Source organism: Scyliorhinus torazame, unplaced genomic scaffold, assembly GCF_047496885.1.
Source record: "Scyliorhinus torazame isolate Kashiwa2021f unplaced genomic scaffold, sScyTor2.1 scaffold_690, whole genome shotgun sequence".
In the NCBI taxonomy this organism is placed as follows: Eukaryota; Metazoa; Chordata; class Chondrichthyes; order Carcharhiniformes; family Scyliorhinidae; genus Scyliorhinus; species Scyliorhinus torazame.
This window is the reverse complement of record NW_027308417.1, coordinates 62,249-79,505: the sequence shown is the minus strand read 5'-3', so window position 1 is coordinate 79,505 and position 17,257 is coordinate 62,249. Positions and strand designations below refer to the sequence as shown.

The 17,257-nt window shown below is 49.9% G+C and overlaps 1 protein-coding gene across 1 annotated transcript in view; it reads left to right on the top strand.

Annotated features, from left to right (window-relative positions):
• The window catches only part of LOC140406594 (deaminated glutathione amidase-like), a gene marked incomplete at its 5' end in the record, with an annotated part of 52,786 nt that overhangs the window by 14,540 nt on the left and 20,989 nt on the right, over positions 1 to 17,257 (top strand). The gene's annotated exons all lie outside the window — the stretch shown is intronic.

The window sequence follows — 17,257 nt, the reverse complement described above, 5'->3', positions numbered from 1 at the left end:
CCTGTCCTGGGAGTGTTTGATGGGGACCGTGTGGAGGGAGCTTTACTCTGTATCTAACCCCGTGCTGTACCTGTCCTGGGAGTGTTTGATGGGGAGAGTGTAGAGGGAGCTGTACTCTGTATCTAACCCCGTGCTATACCTGTCCTGGGAGTGTTTGATGGGGACCGTGTGGAGGGAGCTTTACTCTGTATCTAACCCCGTGCTGTACCTGTCCTGGGAGTGTTTGATGGGGAGAGTGTAGAGGGAGCTGTACTCTGTATCTAACCCCGTGCTATACCTGTCCTGGGAGTGTTTGATGGGGACAGTGTAAAGGGAGCTTTACTCTGTATCTAACCCCGTGCTGTACCTGTCCTGGGGGTGTTTGATGTGGACAGTGTAGAGGGAGCTTTATTCTGTACCTAAACCCGTGCTGTACCTGTCCGGGGAGTGTTTGATGGGGACAGTGTAGAGGGAGCTTTATTCTGTATCTAACCCCGTGTTGTTCCTGTCCTGGGAGTGTTTGATGGGGACCGTGTGGAAGGAGCTTTACTCTGTATCTAACACCGTGCTGTACCTGTCCTCGGAGTGTTTGATGGGGACAGTGTAGAGGAAGCTTTTCTCTGTATCTACCCCGTGCTGTACCTGTCCTGGGAGTGTTTGATGGGAACAATGTAGAGGGAGCTTTACTCTGTATCTAACCCCGTGCTGTCCCTGTCCTGGGAGTGTTTGATGGGGACAGTGTAGAAGGAGCTTTACTCTGTATTTAACCCCGTGCTGCACCTGTCGTGGGAGTGTTTGATGGGGACTGTGTAGAGGGAGCGTTACTCTCTGTCTAACCCCATGCTGTACCTGTCCTGGGAGTGTTTGATGGGGACAGTGTGGAGGGAGCTTTACTCTGTATCTAACCCCGTGCTATACCTGTCCTGGGAGTGTTTGATGGGGACAGTGTAGAGGGAGCTTTACTCTGTATCTAACCCCGTGCTGTTCCTGTCCTGGGAGTGTTTGATTGGGACCGTGTGGAAGGAGCTTTACTCTGTATCTAACCCCGTGCTGTACCTGTCCCATGAGTGTTTGATGGGGACAGTGTAGAGGGAGCTTTTCTCTGTATCTAACCCCGCGCTGTACCTGTCCTGGGAGTGTTTGATGGGAACAGTGTAGAGGGAGCTTTACTCTGTATCTAACCCCGTGCTGTACCTGTCCTGGGGATGTTTGAGGGGACCGTGTGGAGGGAGTTTTACTCTGTATCTAACCCCGTGCTGTACCTGTCCTGGGAGTGTTTGATGGGGACACTGTAGAGGGAGCTTTTCTCTGTATCTAACCCCATGCTTTACCTGTCCTGGGAGCATTTAATGGGGACCGTGTAGAGGGATCTTTACTCTGTATCTAACAATGTGCTGTACCTGTCCTGGGAGTGTTTAATGTGGAAAGTGTAGAGGGAGCTTTGCTCTGTTTCTAACCCCGTGCTGTAACTGTCCTGGGAGTGTTTGATGGGGACAGTGTAGAGGGAGCTTTACTCTGTATCTAACCCCGTGCTGTACCTGTCCTGGGAGTGTTGGGTGGGGACAGTGTAGAGGGAGCGTTACTCTGTGTCTAATCCCGTGCTGTACCTGTCCTGGGAGTGTTTGATGGGGACAGTGTCGAGGGAGCTTTACTCTGTATCTAACCCCGTGCTGTACCTGTCCTGGGAGTGTTTGATGGGGACTGTGTAGAGGGAGCTTTACTCTGTATCTAACCCCATGCTGTACCTGTCCTGGGAGTGTTTGATGGGGACCGTGTGGAGGGAGCTTTACTCTGTATCTAACCCCGTGCTGTACCTGTCCTGGGAGTGTTTGATGGGGAGAGTGTAGAGGGAGCTGTACTCTGTATCTAACCCCGTGCTATACCTGTCCTGGGAGTGTTTGATGGGGACCGTGTGGAGGGAGCTTTACTCTGTATCTAACCCCGTGCTGTACCTGTCCTGGGAGTGTTTGATGGGGAGAGTGTAGAGGGAGCTGTACTCTGTATCTAACCCCGTGCTATACCTGTCCTGGGAGTGTTTGATGGGGACAGTGTAAAGGGAGCTTTACTCTGTATCTAACCCCGTGCTGTACCTGTCCTGGGGGTGTTTGATGTGGACAGTGTAGAGGGAGCTTTATTCTGTACCTAAACCCGTGCTGTACCTGTCCGGGGAGTGTTTGATGGGGACAGTGTAGAGGGAGCTTTATTCTGTATCTAACCCCGTGTTGTTCCTGTCCTGGGAGTGTTTGATGGGGACCGTGTGGAAGGAGCTTTACTCTGTATCTAACACCGTGCTGTACCTGTCCTCGGAGTGTTTGATGGGGACAGTGTAGAGGAAGCTTTTCTCTGTATCTACCCCGTGCTGTACCTGTCCTGGGAGTGTTTGATGGGAACAATGTAGAGGGAGCTTTACTCTGTATCTAACCCCGTGCTGTCCCTGTCCTGGGAGTGTTTGATGGGGACAGTGTAGAAGGAGCTTTACTCTGTATCTAACCCCGTGCTGTACCTGTCGTGGGAGTGTTTGATGGGGACTGTGTAGAGGGAGCGTTACTCTCTGTCTAACCCCGTGCTGTACCTGTCCTGGGAGTGTTTGATGGGGACAGTGTGGAGGGAGCTTTACTCTGTATCTAACCCCGTGCTATACCTGTCCTGGGAGTGTTTGATGGGGACAGTGTAGAGGGAGCTTTACTCTGTATCTAACCCCGTGCTGTACCTTTCCTGGGTGTGTTTGATGTGGACAGTGTAGAGGGAGCTTTATTCTGTACCTAAACCCGTGCTGTACCTGTCCGGGGAGTGTTTGATGGGGACAGTGTAGAGGGAGCTTTATTCTGTATCTAACCCCGTGCTGTTCCTGTCCTGGGAGTGTTTGATGGGGACCGTGTGGAAGGAGCTTTACTCTGTATGTAACCCCGTGCTGTACCTGTCCCATGAGTGTTTGATGGGGACAGTGTAGAGGGAGCTTTTCTCTGTATCTAACCCCGTGCTGTACCTGTCCTGGGACTGTTTGATGGGGACAGTGTAGAGTGAACTTTACTCTGTATCTAACCCCATGCTGTACCTGTCCTGGGGGTGTTTGATGTGGACAGTGGAGAGGGAGCTTTATTCTGTATCTAACTCCATGCTGTACCTGACCTGGGAGTGTTTGATGGGGACTGTGTAGAGGGAGCTTTACTCTGTATCTAACCCCATGCTCGACCTGTCCTGGGAGTGTTTGATGGGGACCGTGTGGAGGGAGCTTTACTCTGTCCCTAACCCCGTGGTGTACCTGTCCTGGGAGTGTTTGATGGGGACAGTGTCGAGGGAGCATTACTCTGTATCTAACCCCATGCTGTACCTGTCCTGGGAGTGTTTGATGGGGACAGTGTCGAGGGAGCTTTACTCTGTATCTAACTCCGTGCTGTACCTGTCCTGGGAGTGTTTGATGGGGACAGTGCAGAGGGAGCTTTACTCTGTTTCTAACCCCGTGCTGTACCTGTCGTGGGAGTGTTTGATGGGGACCCTGTAGAGGGAGCTTTATTTTGTATCTAACCCCGTGCTGTACCTGTCCTGGGAGTGTTTGATGTGGACAGTGTAGAGGGAGCTTTATTCTGTAACTAACTCCATGCTGTACCTGCCCTGGGAGTGTTTGATGGGGACTGTGTAGAGGGAGCTTTACTCTGTATCTAACCCCATGCTGGACCTGTCCTGGGAGTGTTTGATGGGGACAGTGTAGAGGGAGCTTTACTCTGTCTCTAACCCCGTGCTGTACCTGTCCTGGGAGTGTTTGCTGGGGACAGTGTAGAGGGAGCTTTACTCTGTATCTAACTCCGTGCTGTACCTGTCCTGGGAGTGTTTGATGGGGACAGTGTAGAGGGAGCTTTACTCTGTTTCTAACCCCGTGCTGTACCTGTCCTGGGAGTGTTTGATGGGGACAGTGTAGAGGGAGCTTTACTCTGTATCTAACCCCGTGCTGTACCTGCCCTGGGGGTGTTTGATGGGGACCGTGTAGAGGGAGGTTTACTCTGTATCTAACCCCATGCTGTACCTGTCCTGGGAGTGTTTGATGGGTACTGTGTAGTGGGAGCGTTACTCTGTGTCTAACCCCGTGCTGTACCTGTCCTGGGAGTGTTTGATGGGGACAGTGTGGAGGGAGCTTTACTCTGTATCTAACCCCGTGCTGTACCTGTCCTGTGAATGTTTGATGGGGACAGTGTAGAAGGAGCTTTTCTCTGCATCTAACCCCATGCTGTACCTGTCCTGTGCGTGTGTGATGGGGACCGTGTGGAGGGATCTTTACTCTGTATCTAACCCCGTGCTGTACTTGTCCTGTGAGTGTTTGATGGGGACAGTGTAGAGGGAGCTTTACTCTGTGTCTAACCCCGTGCTGTACCTGACCTGGGAGTGTTTGCTGGGGACAGTGTAGAGGGAGCTTTACTCTGTAGCTAACCCCGTGCTGTACCTGCCCTGGGAGTGTTTGATGGGGACCGTGTAGAGGGAGCTTTACTCTGTATCTAACAACATGCTGTACCTGTCCTGGGGGTGTTTGATGTAGACAGTGTAGAGGGAGCTTTATTCTGTATCTAACTCCATGCTGCACCTGCCCTGGGAGTGTTTGATGGGGACTGTGTAGAGGGAGCTTTACTCTGTATCTAACCCCATGCTGGACCTGTCCTGGGAGTGTTTGATGGGGACCGTGTGGAGTGGGCTTTACTCTGTATCTAATCCCGTGCTGTACCTGTCCTGGGAGTGTTTGATGGGGACAGTGTAGAGGGCGCTTTACTCTGTTTCTAACCCCGTGCTGTACCTGTCCTGTGAGTGTTTGATGGGGACAGTGTCGAAGGAGCTTTAATCTGTATCTAACCCCATGCTGTACCTGTCCTGGGAGCATTTAATGGGGACCGTGTAGAGGGATCTTTACGCTGTATCTAACAATGTGCTGTACCTGTCCTGGGAGTGTTTAATGTGGAAAGTGTAGAGGGAGCTTTGCTCTGTTTCTAACCCCGTGCTGTAACTGTCCTGGGAGTGTTTGATGGGGACAGTGTAGAGGGAGCTTTACTCTGTATCTAACCCCGTGCTGTACCTGTCCTGGGAGTGTTGGATGGGGACAGTGTAGAGGGAGCGTTACTCTGTGTCTAATCCCGTGCTGTACCTGTCCTGGGAGTGTTTGATGGGGACAGTGTGGAGGGAGCTTTACTCTGTATCTAACCCCGTGCTGTACCTGTCCTGGGAGTGTTTGATGGGGACTGTGTAGAGGGAGCTTTACTCTGTATCTAACCCCATGCTGTACCTGTCCTGGGAGTGTTTGATGGGGACCGTGTGGAGGGAGCTTTACTCTGTATCTAACCCCGTGCTGTACCTGTCCTGGGAGTGTTTGATGGGGAGAGTGTAGAGGGAGCTGTACTCTGTATCTAACCCCGTGCTATACCTGTCCTGGGAGTGTTTGATGGGGACCGTGTGGAGGGAGCTTTACCCTGTATCTAACCCCGTGCTGTACCTGTCCTGGGAGTGTTTGATGGGGAGAGTGTAGAGGGAGCTGTACTCTGTATCTAACCCCGTGCTATACCTGTCCTGGGAGTGTTTGATGGGGACAGTGTAAAGGGAGCTTTACTCTGTATCTAACCCCGTGCTGTACCTGTCCTGGGGGTGTTTGATGTGGACAGTGTAGAGGGAGCTTTATTCTGTACCTAAACCCGTGCTGTACCTGTCCGGGGAGTGTTTGATGGGGACAGTGTAGAGGGAGCTTTATTCTGTATCTAACCCTGTGTTGTTCCTGTCCTGGGAGTGTTTGATGGGGACCGTGTGGAAGGAGCTTTACTCTGTATCTAACACCGTGCTGTACCTGTCCTCGGAGTGTTTGATGGGGACAGTGTAGAGGAAGCTTTTCTCTGTATCTACCCCGTGCTGTACCTGTCCTGGGAGTGTTTGATGGGAACAATGTAGAGGGAGCTTTACTCTGTATCTAACCCCGTGCTGTCCCTGTCCTGGGAGTGTTTGATGGAGACAGTGTAGAAGGAGCTTTACTCTGTATCTAACCCCGTGCTGTAACTGTCGTGGGAGTGTTTGATGGGGACTGTGTAGAGGGAGCGTTACTCTCTGTCTAACCCCGTGCTGTACCTGTCCTGGGAGTGTTTGATGGGGACAGTGTGGAGGGAGCTTTACTCTGTATCTAACCCCGTGCTATACCTGTCCTGGGAGTGTTTGATGGGGACAGTGTAGAGGGAGCTTTACTCTTTATCTAACCCCGTGCTGTACCTGTCCGGGGAGTGTTTGATGGGGACAGTGTAGAGGGAGCTTTATTCTGTATCTAACCCCGTGCTGTTCCTGTCCTGGGAGTGTTTGATGGGGACCGTGTGGAAGGAGCTTTACTCTGTATCTAACCCCGTGCTGTACCTGTCCCATGAATGTTTGATGGGGACAGTGTAGAGGGAGCTTTTCTCTGTATCTAACCCCGTGCTGTACCTGTCCTGGGAGTGTTTGATGGGAACAGTGTAGAGGGAGCTTTACTCTGTATCTAACCCCGTGCTGTACCTGTCCTGGGGATGTTTGAGGGGACCGTGTGGAGGGAGCTTTACTCTGTATCCATCTCCTTGCTGTACCTGTCCTGGGAGTGTTTGATGGGGACCGTGTGGAGGGAGCTTTATTCTGTATCTAACCCCGTGCTGTTCCTGTCCTGGGAGTGTTTGATGGGGACCGTGTGGAAGGAGCTTTACTCTGTATCTAACCCCGTGCTGTACCTGTCCCATGAGTGTTTGATGGGGACAGTGTAGAGGGAGCTTTTCTCTGTATCTAACCCCGTGCTGTACCTGTCCTGGGAGTGTTTGATGGGAACAGTGTAGAGGGAGCTTTACTCTGTATCTAACCCCGTGCTGTACCTGTCCTGGGGATGTTTGAGGGGACCGTGTGGAGGGAGCTTTACTCTGTATCTATCTCCGTGCTGTACCTGTCCTGGGAGTGTTTGATGGGGACCGTGTGGAGGGAGCTTTACTCTGTATCTAACCCCGTGCTGTACCTGTCCTGGGAGTGTTTGCTGGGGACACTGTAGAGGGAGCTTTTCTCTGTTTCTAACCCCGTGCTGTACCTGTCCTGGGAGTGTTTGATGGGAAGAGTGTAGAGGGAGCTTTACTCTATCTAACCCCGTGCTGTACCTGCCCTGGGAGTGTTTGATGGGGACACTGTAGAGGGAGCTTTCTCTGTTTCTAACCCCATGCTGTACCTGTCCTGGGAGTGTTTGATGGGGACAGTGTAGAGGGAGCTTTACTCTGTATCTAACCCCGTGCTGTACCTGTCCTGGGAGTGTTTGATGGGGACACTGTAGAGGGAGCTTTTCTCTGTTTCTAACCCCGTGCTGTACCTGTCCTGGGAGTGTTTGATGGGAAGAGTGTAGAGGGAGCTTTACTCTGTATCTAACCCCGTGCTGTACCTGCCCAGGGAGTGTTTGATGGGGACTGTGTAGAGGGAGCTTTACTCTGTATTTAACCCCGTGCTGGACCTGTCCTGGGAGTGTTTGATGGGGACCGTGTGGAGGGAGCTTTACTCTGTATCTAACCCCGTGCTGTACCTGTCCTGGGAGTGTCTGATGGGGACAGTGTGGAGGGAGCTTTACTCTGTGTCTAACCCCATGCTGTACCTGTCCTGTGAGTGTTTGATGGGGACAGTGTAGAGGGAGCTTTACATTTCATTGGAGGTATACAAGATAGCCATGAGGTAACTGAAGAAAGGGATTAGGAGAGCTAAGACAGGGCATGAACAATCTTTGGTGGGTAGGATCAAGGAAAACCCCAAGGCCTTTTTCACATATGTGAGAAATATGAGAATGACTAGAGCGAGGGTAGGTCCGATCAAGGGACAGTAGCGGGAGATTGTGTATCGAGTCTGAAGAGATAGGAGAGGTCTTGAACGAGTACTTTTCTTCTGTATTTACAAATGAGAGGGGCGATATTGTTGGAGAGGACAGTGTGAAACAGATTGGTAAGCTCGAGGAAATACGTGTTAGGAAGGAAGATGTGTTGGGCATTTTGAAATACTTGAGGATAGACGAGTCCCCCGGGCCTGACGGGATATATCCAAGGATTCTATGGGAAGCAAGAGATGAAATTGCAGAGCCGTTGGCAATGATCTTTTCGTCCTCACTGTCAACCAGGGTGGTACCAGGGGATTGGAGAGTGGCGAATGTCGTGCCCCTGTTCAAAAAAGGGACTAGGGATAACCCTGGGAATTACAGGCCAGTTAGTCTTACTTCGGTGGTAGGCAAAGTAATGGAAAGGGTACTGAAGGATAGGATTTCTGAGCATCTGGAAAGACACTGCTTGATTAGGGATAGTCAGCACGGATTTGTGAGGGGTAGGTCTTGCCTTACAAATCTTATTGAATTCTTTGAGGAGGTGACCAAGCATGTGGATGAAGGTAAAGCAGTGGATGTCGTGTACATGGATTTTAGTAAGGCATTTGATAAAGTTCCCCATGGTAGGCTTATGCAGAAAGTAAGGAGGCATGGGATAGTGGGAAATTTGGCCTGTTGGATAACGAACTGGCTAACCGATAGAAGTCAGAGAGTGGTGGTGGATGGCAAATATTCAGCCTGGATCCCAGTTACCAGTGGCGTACCGCAGGGATCAGTTCTGGGTCCTCTGCTGTTTGTGATTTTCATTAATGACTTGGATGAGGGAGTTGAAGGGTGGGTCAGTAAATTTGCAGACGATACGAAGATTGGTGGAGTTGTAGATAGTAAGGAGGGCTGTTGTCGGCTGCAAAGAGACATAGATAGGATGCAGAGCTGGGCTGAGAAGTGGCAGATGGAGTTTAACCCTGAAAAGTGTGAGGTTGTCCATTTTGGAAGGACAAATATGAATGCGGAATACAGGGTTAACGGTAGAGTTCTTGGCAATGTGGAGGAGCAGAGAGATCTTGGGGTCTATGTTCATACATCTTTGAAAGTTGCCACTCAAGTGGATAGAGCTGTGAAGAAGGCCTATGGTGTGCTCGCGTTCATTAACAGAGGGATTGAATTTAAGAGCCGTGAGATGATGATGCAGCTGTACAAAACTTTGGTAAGGCCACATTTGGAGTATAGTGTACAGTTTTGGTCGCCTCATTTTAGGAAGGATGTGGAAGCTTTGGAAAAGGTGCAAAGAAGATTTACCAGGATGTTGGCTGGAATGGAGAGTAGGTCTTACGAGGAAAGGTTGAGGGTGCTAGGCCTTTTCTCATTAGAACGGAGAAGGATGAGGGGCGACTTGATAGAGGTTTATAAGATGATCAGGGGAATAGATAGAGTAGACAGTCAGAGACTTTTTCCCCGGGTGGAACAAACCATTACAAGGGGACATAAATTTAAGGTGAAAGGTGGAAGATATAGGAGGGATATCAGAGGTAGGTTCTTTACCCAGAGAGTAGTGGGGGCATGGAATGCACTGCCTGTGGAAGTAGTTGAGTCGGAAACATTAGGGACCTTCAAGCAGCTATTGGATAGGTACATGGATTACGGTAAAATGATATAATGTAGATTTATTTGTTCTCAAGCGCAGCACGGTAGCATTGTGGATAGCACAATTGCTTCACAGCTCCAGGGTCCCAGGTTCGATTCCGGCTTGGGTCACTGTCTGTGTGGAGTCTGCACGTCCTCCCCGTGTCTGCGTGGGTTTCCTCCGGGTGCTCCGGTTTCCTCCTACAGTCCAAAGATGTGTGGGTGAGGTGAATTGGCCAATGATAAATTGCCCTTAATGTCCAAATTGCCCTTGGTGTTGGGTGGAGGTGTTGAGTTTGGGTAGGGTCCTCTTTCCCAGAGCCGGTGCAGACTCAAAGGGCCGAATGGCCTCCTTCTGCACTGTAAATTCAATGATATTCTCTGATTAATCTAGGACAAAGGTTCGGCACAACATCGTGGGCCGAAGGGCCTGTTCTGTGCTGTATTTTCTATGTTCTATGTTCTGTGTCTAACTCCGTGCTGTACCTGTCCTGGGAGTGTTTGATGGGGACAGTGTAGAGGGAGCTTTACTCTGTTTCTAACCCTGTGCTGTACCTGCCCTGGGAGTGTTTGATGGGGACAGTGTGGAGGGAACTTTACTCTGTGTCTAACCCCGTGCTGTACCTGTCCTGGGAGTGTTTGATGGGGACAGTGTAGAGGAAGCTTTACTCTGTATCTAACTCTGTGCTGTACCTGTCCTGGGAGTGTTTGATGGGGACAGTGTAGAGGGAGCTTTATTCTGTATCTAACCCCGTGCTGTACCTGTCCTGGGAGTGTTTGATGGGGACAGTGTGGAGGGAGCTTTACTCTGTATCTAACCCCGTGCTGTTCCTGTCCTGGGAGTGTTTGATGGGGACAGTGTAGAGGGAGCTTTACTCTGTATCTAACCCCGTGCTGTACCTGTCCTGGGGGTGTTTGATGGGGACAGTGTAGGGAGCTTTACTCTGTATCTAACCCCGTGCTGTACCTGTCCTGGGAGTGTTTGATGGGGACTGTGTAGTGGGAGCTTTACTCTGTATCTAACCCCATGCTGTACATGCCCTTGGAGTGTTTGATGGGGACTGTGCAGAGTGCGCTTTACTCTGTATCTAACCCCGTGCTGTACTCGTCCTGGGAGTATTTGATGGGGACCGTGTAGAGGGAGCTTTACTCTCTATCTAACAATTTGCTGTACCTGTCCTGGGAGTGTTTGATGTGGAGAGTGTCGAGGGAGCTTTACTCTGTTTCTAACCCCGTGCTGTAACTGCCCTGGGAGTGTTTGATGGGGACAGTGTAGAGGGAGCTTTATTCTGTATCTAACCCCGTGCTGTACCTGTCCTGGGAGTGTTTGATGGGGACAGTGTGGAGGGAGCTTTACTCTGTATCTAACCCCGTGCTGTACCTGTCCTGGGAGTGTTTGATGGGGACAGTGTAGAGGGAGCTTTACTCTGTCTCTGAACCCGTGCTGTACCTGTCCTGGGGGTGTTTGATGGGGACAGTGTAGGGAGCTTTACTCTGTATCTAACCCCGTGCTGTACCTGTCCTGGGAGTTTTTGATGGGGACAGTGTAGAGGGAGCTTTACTCTGTATCTAACCCCGTGCTGTACCTGTCCTGGAAGTGTTTGATGGGGACTGTGTAGAGGGAGCGTTACTCTGTGTCTAACCCCATGCTGTACCTGTCGTGGGAGTGTTTGATGGGGACAGTGTGGAGGGAGCTTTACTCTGTTTCTAACCCCCTGCTGTACTGAGTTTGCACTGAGTGCTGAATTTGGTGCTTCTTGAGTGCTGTAGTAAGCGTTTGGTGACCGAGGGAGTATAAGGCTTCATTTTTATCTAAAGTTTAGTCTTTCTTTTATTTAGTTAATTAACTTAAAAGTTGCTGTTTGGTTTAGAACCAGGTGAATTTTCAATAAGCTTTAAACAGGCTTCTACTTGTAGGCACTTGCAGCTGGAGCTTGTTAATTTGTTAATTGGATTAGGCCAGTTTTTCAGAGGCTAGATTCACAGTATAAAAGTGATCCCCTACAGTGCAGACTTTGTTTGCACTGAGTGCTGAATTTGGTGCTTTTTGAGTGCTGTAGTAAGAGTTTGGTGACCGAGGGAGTGCTGAATTTGGTGCTTTTTGAGTGCTATAGTAAGAGTTTGGTGACTGAGGGAGTGCTGAATTTGGTGCTTTTTGAGTGCTGTAGTAAGAGTTTGGTGACCGAGGGAGTGCTGAATTTGGTGCTTTTTGAGTGCTATAGTAAGAGTTTGGTGACCGAGGGAGTGCTGAATTTGGTGCTTTTTGAGTGCGATAGTGAGAGTTTGGTGACCAAGGGAGATAGGTGAGGAGGGAGTAAGGTGCTCCTTTCATTTTGTTTCCGACATTTCCGCAAAGAGTGCGAAGAGAGCCAGGAGTTTACAGGAAGTGTAGCTGACTGGGAGCAGAGTCGGAGGGCGGAGATCTAGTTAGTCCACACAGCAGCTATATTCTTTAAGGTAAGAGGGGATGGAGGCTAGGCCAGTTGCATGCTCCTCCTGTAGGATGTGGGTGGTGAGGGATACCACCGGTGTCCCCACTGACTATACCTGCGGGAAGTGCACTCAACTTCAGCTCCTCAAAGACCGTGTTAGGGAACTGGAGCTGAAGCTGGATGAACTTTGGATCATCCGGGAGGCAGAGGGGGTGATTGAGAAGAGTTACAAGGAGGTAACCACACCCAAGGTACAGGACAAGAATAGCTGGGTTACAGTCAGGGGGAAAAAACCAAACAGGCAGACAGTGCAGGGATCCCTCGTGGCCGTTCCCCTTCAAAACAAGTATACCGTTTTGGATGCTGTTGGGGGGGATGACCTACCGGGGGAAGGCCCTAGCGGCCAGGTCTCTGGCACTGAGTCTGGCTCTGGGGCTCAGAAGGGAAGCGGGGAGAATAGAAAAGCAATAGTTGTAGGAGATTCAATGGTTAGGGGAATAGATAGGAGATTCTGTGGTCGCGAGGGAGACTCCCGGAAGGTATGTTGCCTCCCGGGTGCCAGGGCCAGGGATGTCTCGGATCGTGTCTTCAGGATCCTTAAGGGGGAGGGGGAGCAGCCAGAAGTCGTGGTGCACATCGGTACCAACGACATAGGTAGGAACAGGGGTGTGGAGGTAATGAACAAGTTTAGGGAGTTAGGCTGGAAGTTAAAAGCCAGGACAGACAGAGTTGTCATCTCTGGTTTGTTGCCGGTGCCATGTGATAGCGAGGCTAGGAATAGGGAGAGAGTGCAGTTGAACACGTGGCTGCAGGAATGGTGTAGGAGGGAGGGCTTCAGGTATTTGGATAATTGGAGCGCATTCTGGGGAAGGTGGGACCTGTACAAGCAGGACGGGTTGCATCTGAACCAGAGGGGCACCAATATCCTGGGAGGGAGGTTTTCTAGTACTCTTCGGGAGGGTTTAAACTAATTTGGCAGGGGAATGGGAACCGGATTTGTAGTCCAGCAACTAAGGTAGCCGATATTCAGGACGCCAAAGCATGTAGTGAGGCAGTGGGGAAGGGAACACTGACAAAGGAGAGTACTTGCAGGCACGGAGATGGGTTGAAGTGTGTATACTTCAACGCAGGAGAGTACTTGCAGGCACGGAGATGGGTTGAAGTGTGTATACTTCAACGCAAGAAGCATCAGGAATAAGGCGGGTGAACTTAAGGCATGGATCGGTACTTGGGAATACGATGTGGTGGCCATCACGGAAACTTGGATAGAAGAGGGGCAGAAATGGTTGTTGGAGGTCCCTGGTTATAGATGTTTCAATAAGATTAGGGAGGGTGGTAAAAGAGGTGGGGGGGTGGCATTATTAATTAGAGATAGTATAACAGCTGCAGAAAGGCAGTTCGAGGAGTATCACCCTATTGAGGTAGTATGGGTTGAAGTCAGAAATAGGAAAGGAGCAGTCACCTTGTTAGGAGTTTTCTATAGGCCCCCCAATAGTAGCAGAGATGTGGAGGAACAGATTGGGAAACAGATTTTGGAAAGGTGCAGAAGTCATAGGGTAGTAGTCATGGGCGACTTTAACTTCCCAAATATTGAGTGGAAACACTTTAGATCAAATAGTTTGGATGGGGTGGTGTTTGTGCAGTGTGTCCAGGAAGCTTTTCTAACACAGTATGTAGATTGTCCGACCATAGGAGGGGCAATATTGGATTTAGTACTGGGTAATGAACCAGGGCAAGTGATAGATTTGTTAGTGGGGGAGCATTTTGGAGATAGTGACCACAATTCTGTGACTTTCACTTTAGTAATGGAGAGGGATAGGTACGTGCAACAGGGCAAGGTTTACAATTGGGGGAAGGGTAAATACGATGTTGTCAGACAAGAATTGAAGTGCATAAGTTGGGAACATAGGCTGTCAGGGAAGGACACATGTGAAATGTGGAACTTGTTCAAGGAACAGGTGCTCCGTGTCCTTGATATGTATGTCCCTGTCAGGCAGGGAAGAGATGGTCGAGTGAGGGAACCATGGTTGACAAGAGAGGTTGAATGTCTTGTTAAGAGGAAAAAGGAGACTTATGTAAGGCTGAGGAAACAAGGTTCAGACAGGGCATTGGAGGGATACAAGATAGCCAGGAGGGAACTGAAGAAAGGGATTAGGAGAGCTAAGAGAGGGCATGAACAATCTTTGGTGGGTAGGATCAAGGAAAACCCCAAGGCCTTTTACACATATGTGAGAAATATGAGAATGACTAGAGCGAGGGTAGGTCCGATCAAGGACAGTAGCGGGAGATTGTGTATTGAGTCTGAAGAGATAGGAGAGGTCTTGAACGAGTACTTTTCTTCTGTATTTACAAATGAGAGGGGCGATATTGTTGGAGAGGACAGTGTGAAACAGATTGGTAAGCTCGAGGAAATACGTGTTAGGAAGGAAGATGTGTTGGGCATTTTGAAAAACTTGAGGATAGACAAGTCCCCCGGGCCTGACGGGATATATCCAAGGATTCTATGGGAAGCAAGAGATGAAATTGCAGAGCCATTGGCAATGATCTTTTCGTCCTCACTGTCAACAAGGGTGGTACCAGGGGATTGGAGAGTGGCGAATGTCGTGCCCCTGTTCAAAAAAGGGACTAGGGATAACCCTGGGAATTACAGGCCAGTTAGTCTTACTTCGGTGGTAGGCAAAGTAATGGAAAGGGTACTGAAGGATAGGATTTCTGAGCATCTGGAAAGACACTGCTTGATTAGGGATAGTCAGCACGGATTTGTGAGGGGTAGGTCTTGCCTTACAAGTCTTATCGAATTCTTTGAGGAGGTGACCAAGCACGTGGATGAAGGTAAAGCAGTGGATGTCGTGTACATGGATTTTAGTAAGGCATTTGATAAGGTTCCCCATGGTAGGCTTATGCAGAAAGTAAGGAGGCATGGGATAGTGGGAAATTTGGCCTGTTGGATAACGAACTGGCTAACCGATAGAAGTCAGAGAGTGGTGGTGGATGGCAAATATTCAGCCTGGATCCCAGTTACCAGTGGCGTACCGCAGGGATCAGTTCTGGGTCCTCTGCTGTTTGTGATTTTCATTAATGACTTGGATGAGGGAGTTGAAGGGTGGGTCAGTAAATTTGCAGACGATACGAAGATTGGTGGAGTTGTGGATAGTAAGGAGGGCTGTTGTCGGCTGCAAAGAGACACAGATAGGATGCAGAGCTGGGCTGAGAAGTGGCAGATGGAGTTTAACCCTGAAAAGTGTGAGGTTGTCCATTTTGGAAGGACAAATATGAATGCGGAATACAGGGTTAACGGTAGAGTTCTTGGCAATGTGGAGGAGCAGAGAGATCTTGGGGTCTATGTTCATACATCTTTAAAAGTTGCCACTCAAGTGGATAGAGCTGTGAAGAAGGCCTATGGTGTGCTCGCGTTCATTAACAGAGGGATTGAATTTAAGAGCCGTGAGGTGATGATGCAGCTGTACAAAACTTTGTTAAGGCCACATTTGGAGTACTGTGTACAGTTCTGGTCGCCTCATTTTAGGAAGGATGTGGAAGCTTTGGAAAAGGTGCAAAGAAGATTTACCAGGATGTTGCCTGGAATGGAGAGTAGGTCTTACGAGGAAAGGTTGAGGGTGCTAGGCCTTTTCTCATTAGAACGGAGAAGGATGAGGGGCGACTTGATAGAGGTTTATAAGATGATCAGGGGAATAGATAGAGTAGACAGTCAGAGACTTTTTCCCCGGGTGGAACAAACCATTACAAGGGGACATAAATTTAAGATGAAAGGTGGAAGATATAGGAGGGATATCAGAGGTAGGTTCTTTACCCAGAGAGTAGTGGGGGCATGGAATGCACTGCCTGTGGAAGTAGTTGAGTCGGAAACATTAGGGACCTTCAAGCAGCTATTGGATAGGTACATGGATTACGGTAAAATGATATAATGTAGATTTATTTGTTCTCAAGGGCAGCACGGTAGCATTGTGGATAGCACAATTGCTTCACAGCTCCAGGGTCCCAGGTTCGATTCCGGCTTGGGTCACTGTCTGTGTGGAGTCTGCACGTCCTCCCCGTGTCTGCGTGGGTTTCCTCCGGGTGCTCCGGTTTCCTCCCACAGTCCAAAGATGTGTGGGTTAGGTGAATTGGCCAATGATAAATTGCCCTTAATGTCCAATATTACCCTTCGTGTTGGGTGGAGGTGTTGAGTTTGGGTAGGGTGCTCTTTCCAGGTGCCGGTGCAGACTCAAAGGGCCGAATGGCCTCCTTCTGCACTGTAAATTCAATGATAATCTATGATTAATCTAGGACAAAGGTTCGGCACAACATTGTGGGCCGAAGGGCCTGTTCTGTGCTGTATTTTCTATGTTCTATGTTCTGTGTCTAACTCCGTGCTGTACCTGTCCTGGGAGTGTTTGATGGGGTCAGTGTAGAGCGAGCTTTACTCTGTTTCTAAACCCGTGCTGTACCTGTCCTGGGAGTGTTTGATGGGGACAGTGTAGAGGGAGCTTTACTCTGTATCTAACCCCGTGCTGTACCTGTCCTGGGAGTGTTTGATGGGGACAGTGTAGAGGGAGCTTTACTCTGTATCTAACCCCGTGCTGTACCTGTCCTGGGAGTGTTTGATGGGGTCAGTGTAGAGCGAGCTTTACTCTGTTTCTAAACCCGTGCTGTACCTGTCCTGGGAGTGTTTGATGGGGACAGTGTAGAGGGAGCTTTACTCTGTATCTAACCCCGTGCTGTACCTGTCCTGGGAGTGTTTGATGGGGACAGTGTAGAGGGAGCTTTACTCTGTATCTAACCCCGTGCTGTACCTGTACTGGGAGTGTTTGATGGGGACAGTGTAGAGGGAGCTTTACTCTGTATCTAACTCCGTGCTGTACTTGTCCTGGGAGTGTTTGATGGGGACAGTGTAGAGGGAGCTTTACTCTGTATCTAACCCCGTGCTGTACTTGTCCTGGGAGTGTTTGATGGGGACAGTGTAGAGGGAGCTTTACTCTGTATCAAACCCCGCGCTGTACCTGTCCTGGGAGTGTTTGATGGGGACAGTGTAGAGGGAGCTTTACTCTGTATCAAACCCCGCGCTGTACCTGTCCTGGGAGTGTTTAATGGGGACAGTGTAGAGGGAGCTTTACTCTGTATCAAACCCCGTGCTATACCTGTCCTGGGAGTGTTTGATGGGGACAGTGTAGAGGGAGGTTTACTCTGTATCTAACCCCGTGCTGTACCTGTCCTGGGAGTGTTTGATGCGGACAGTGTTGAGGGAGATTTACTCTGTTTCTCCCCCCGTGCTGTACCTGTCCTGGGGGTGTTTGATGGGGACAGTGTAGAAGGAGCTTTACTCTGTCTCTAACCCCGTGCTGTACCTGTCCTGGGAGTGTTTGATGCGGACAGTGTTGAGGGAGATTTACTCTGTTTCTCCCCCCGT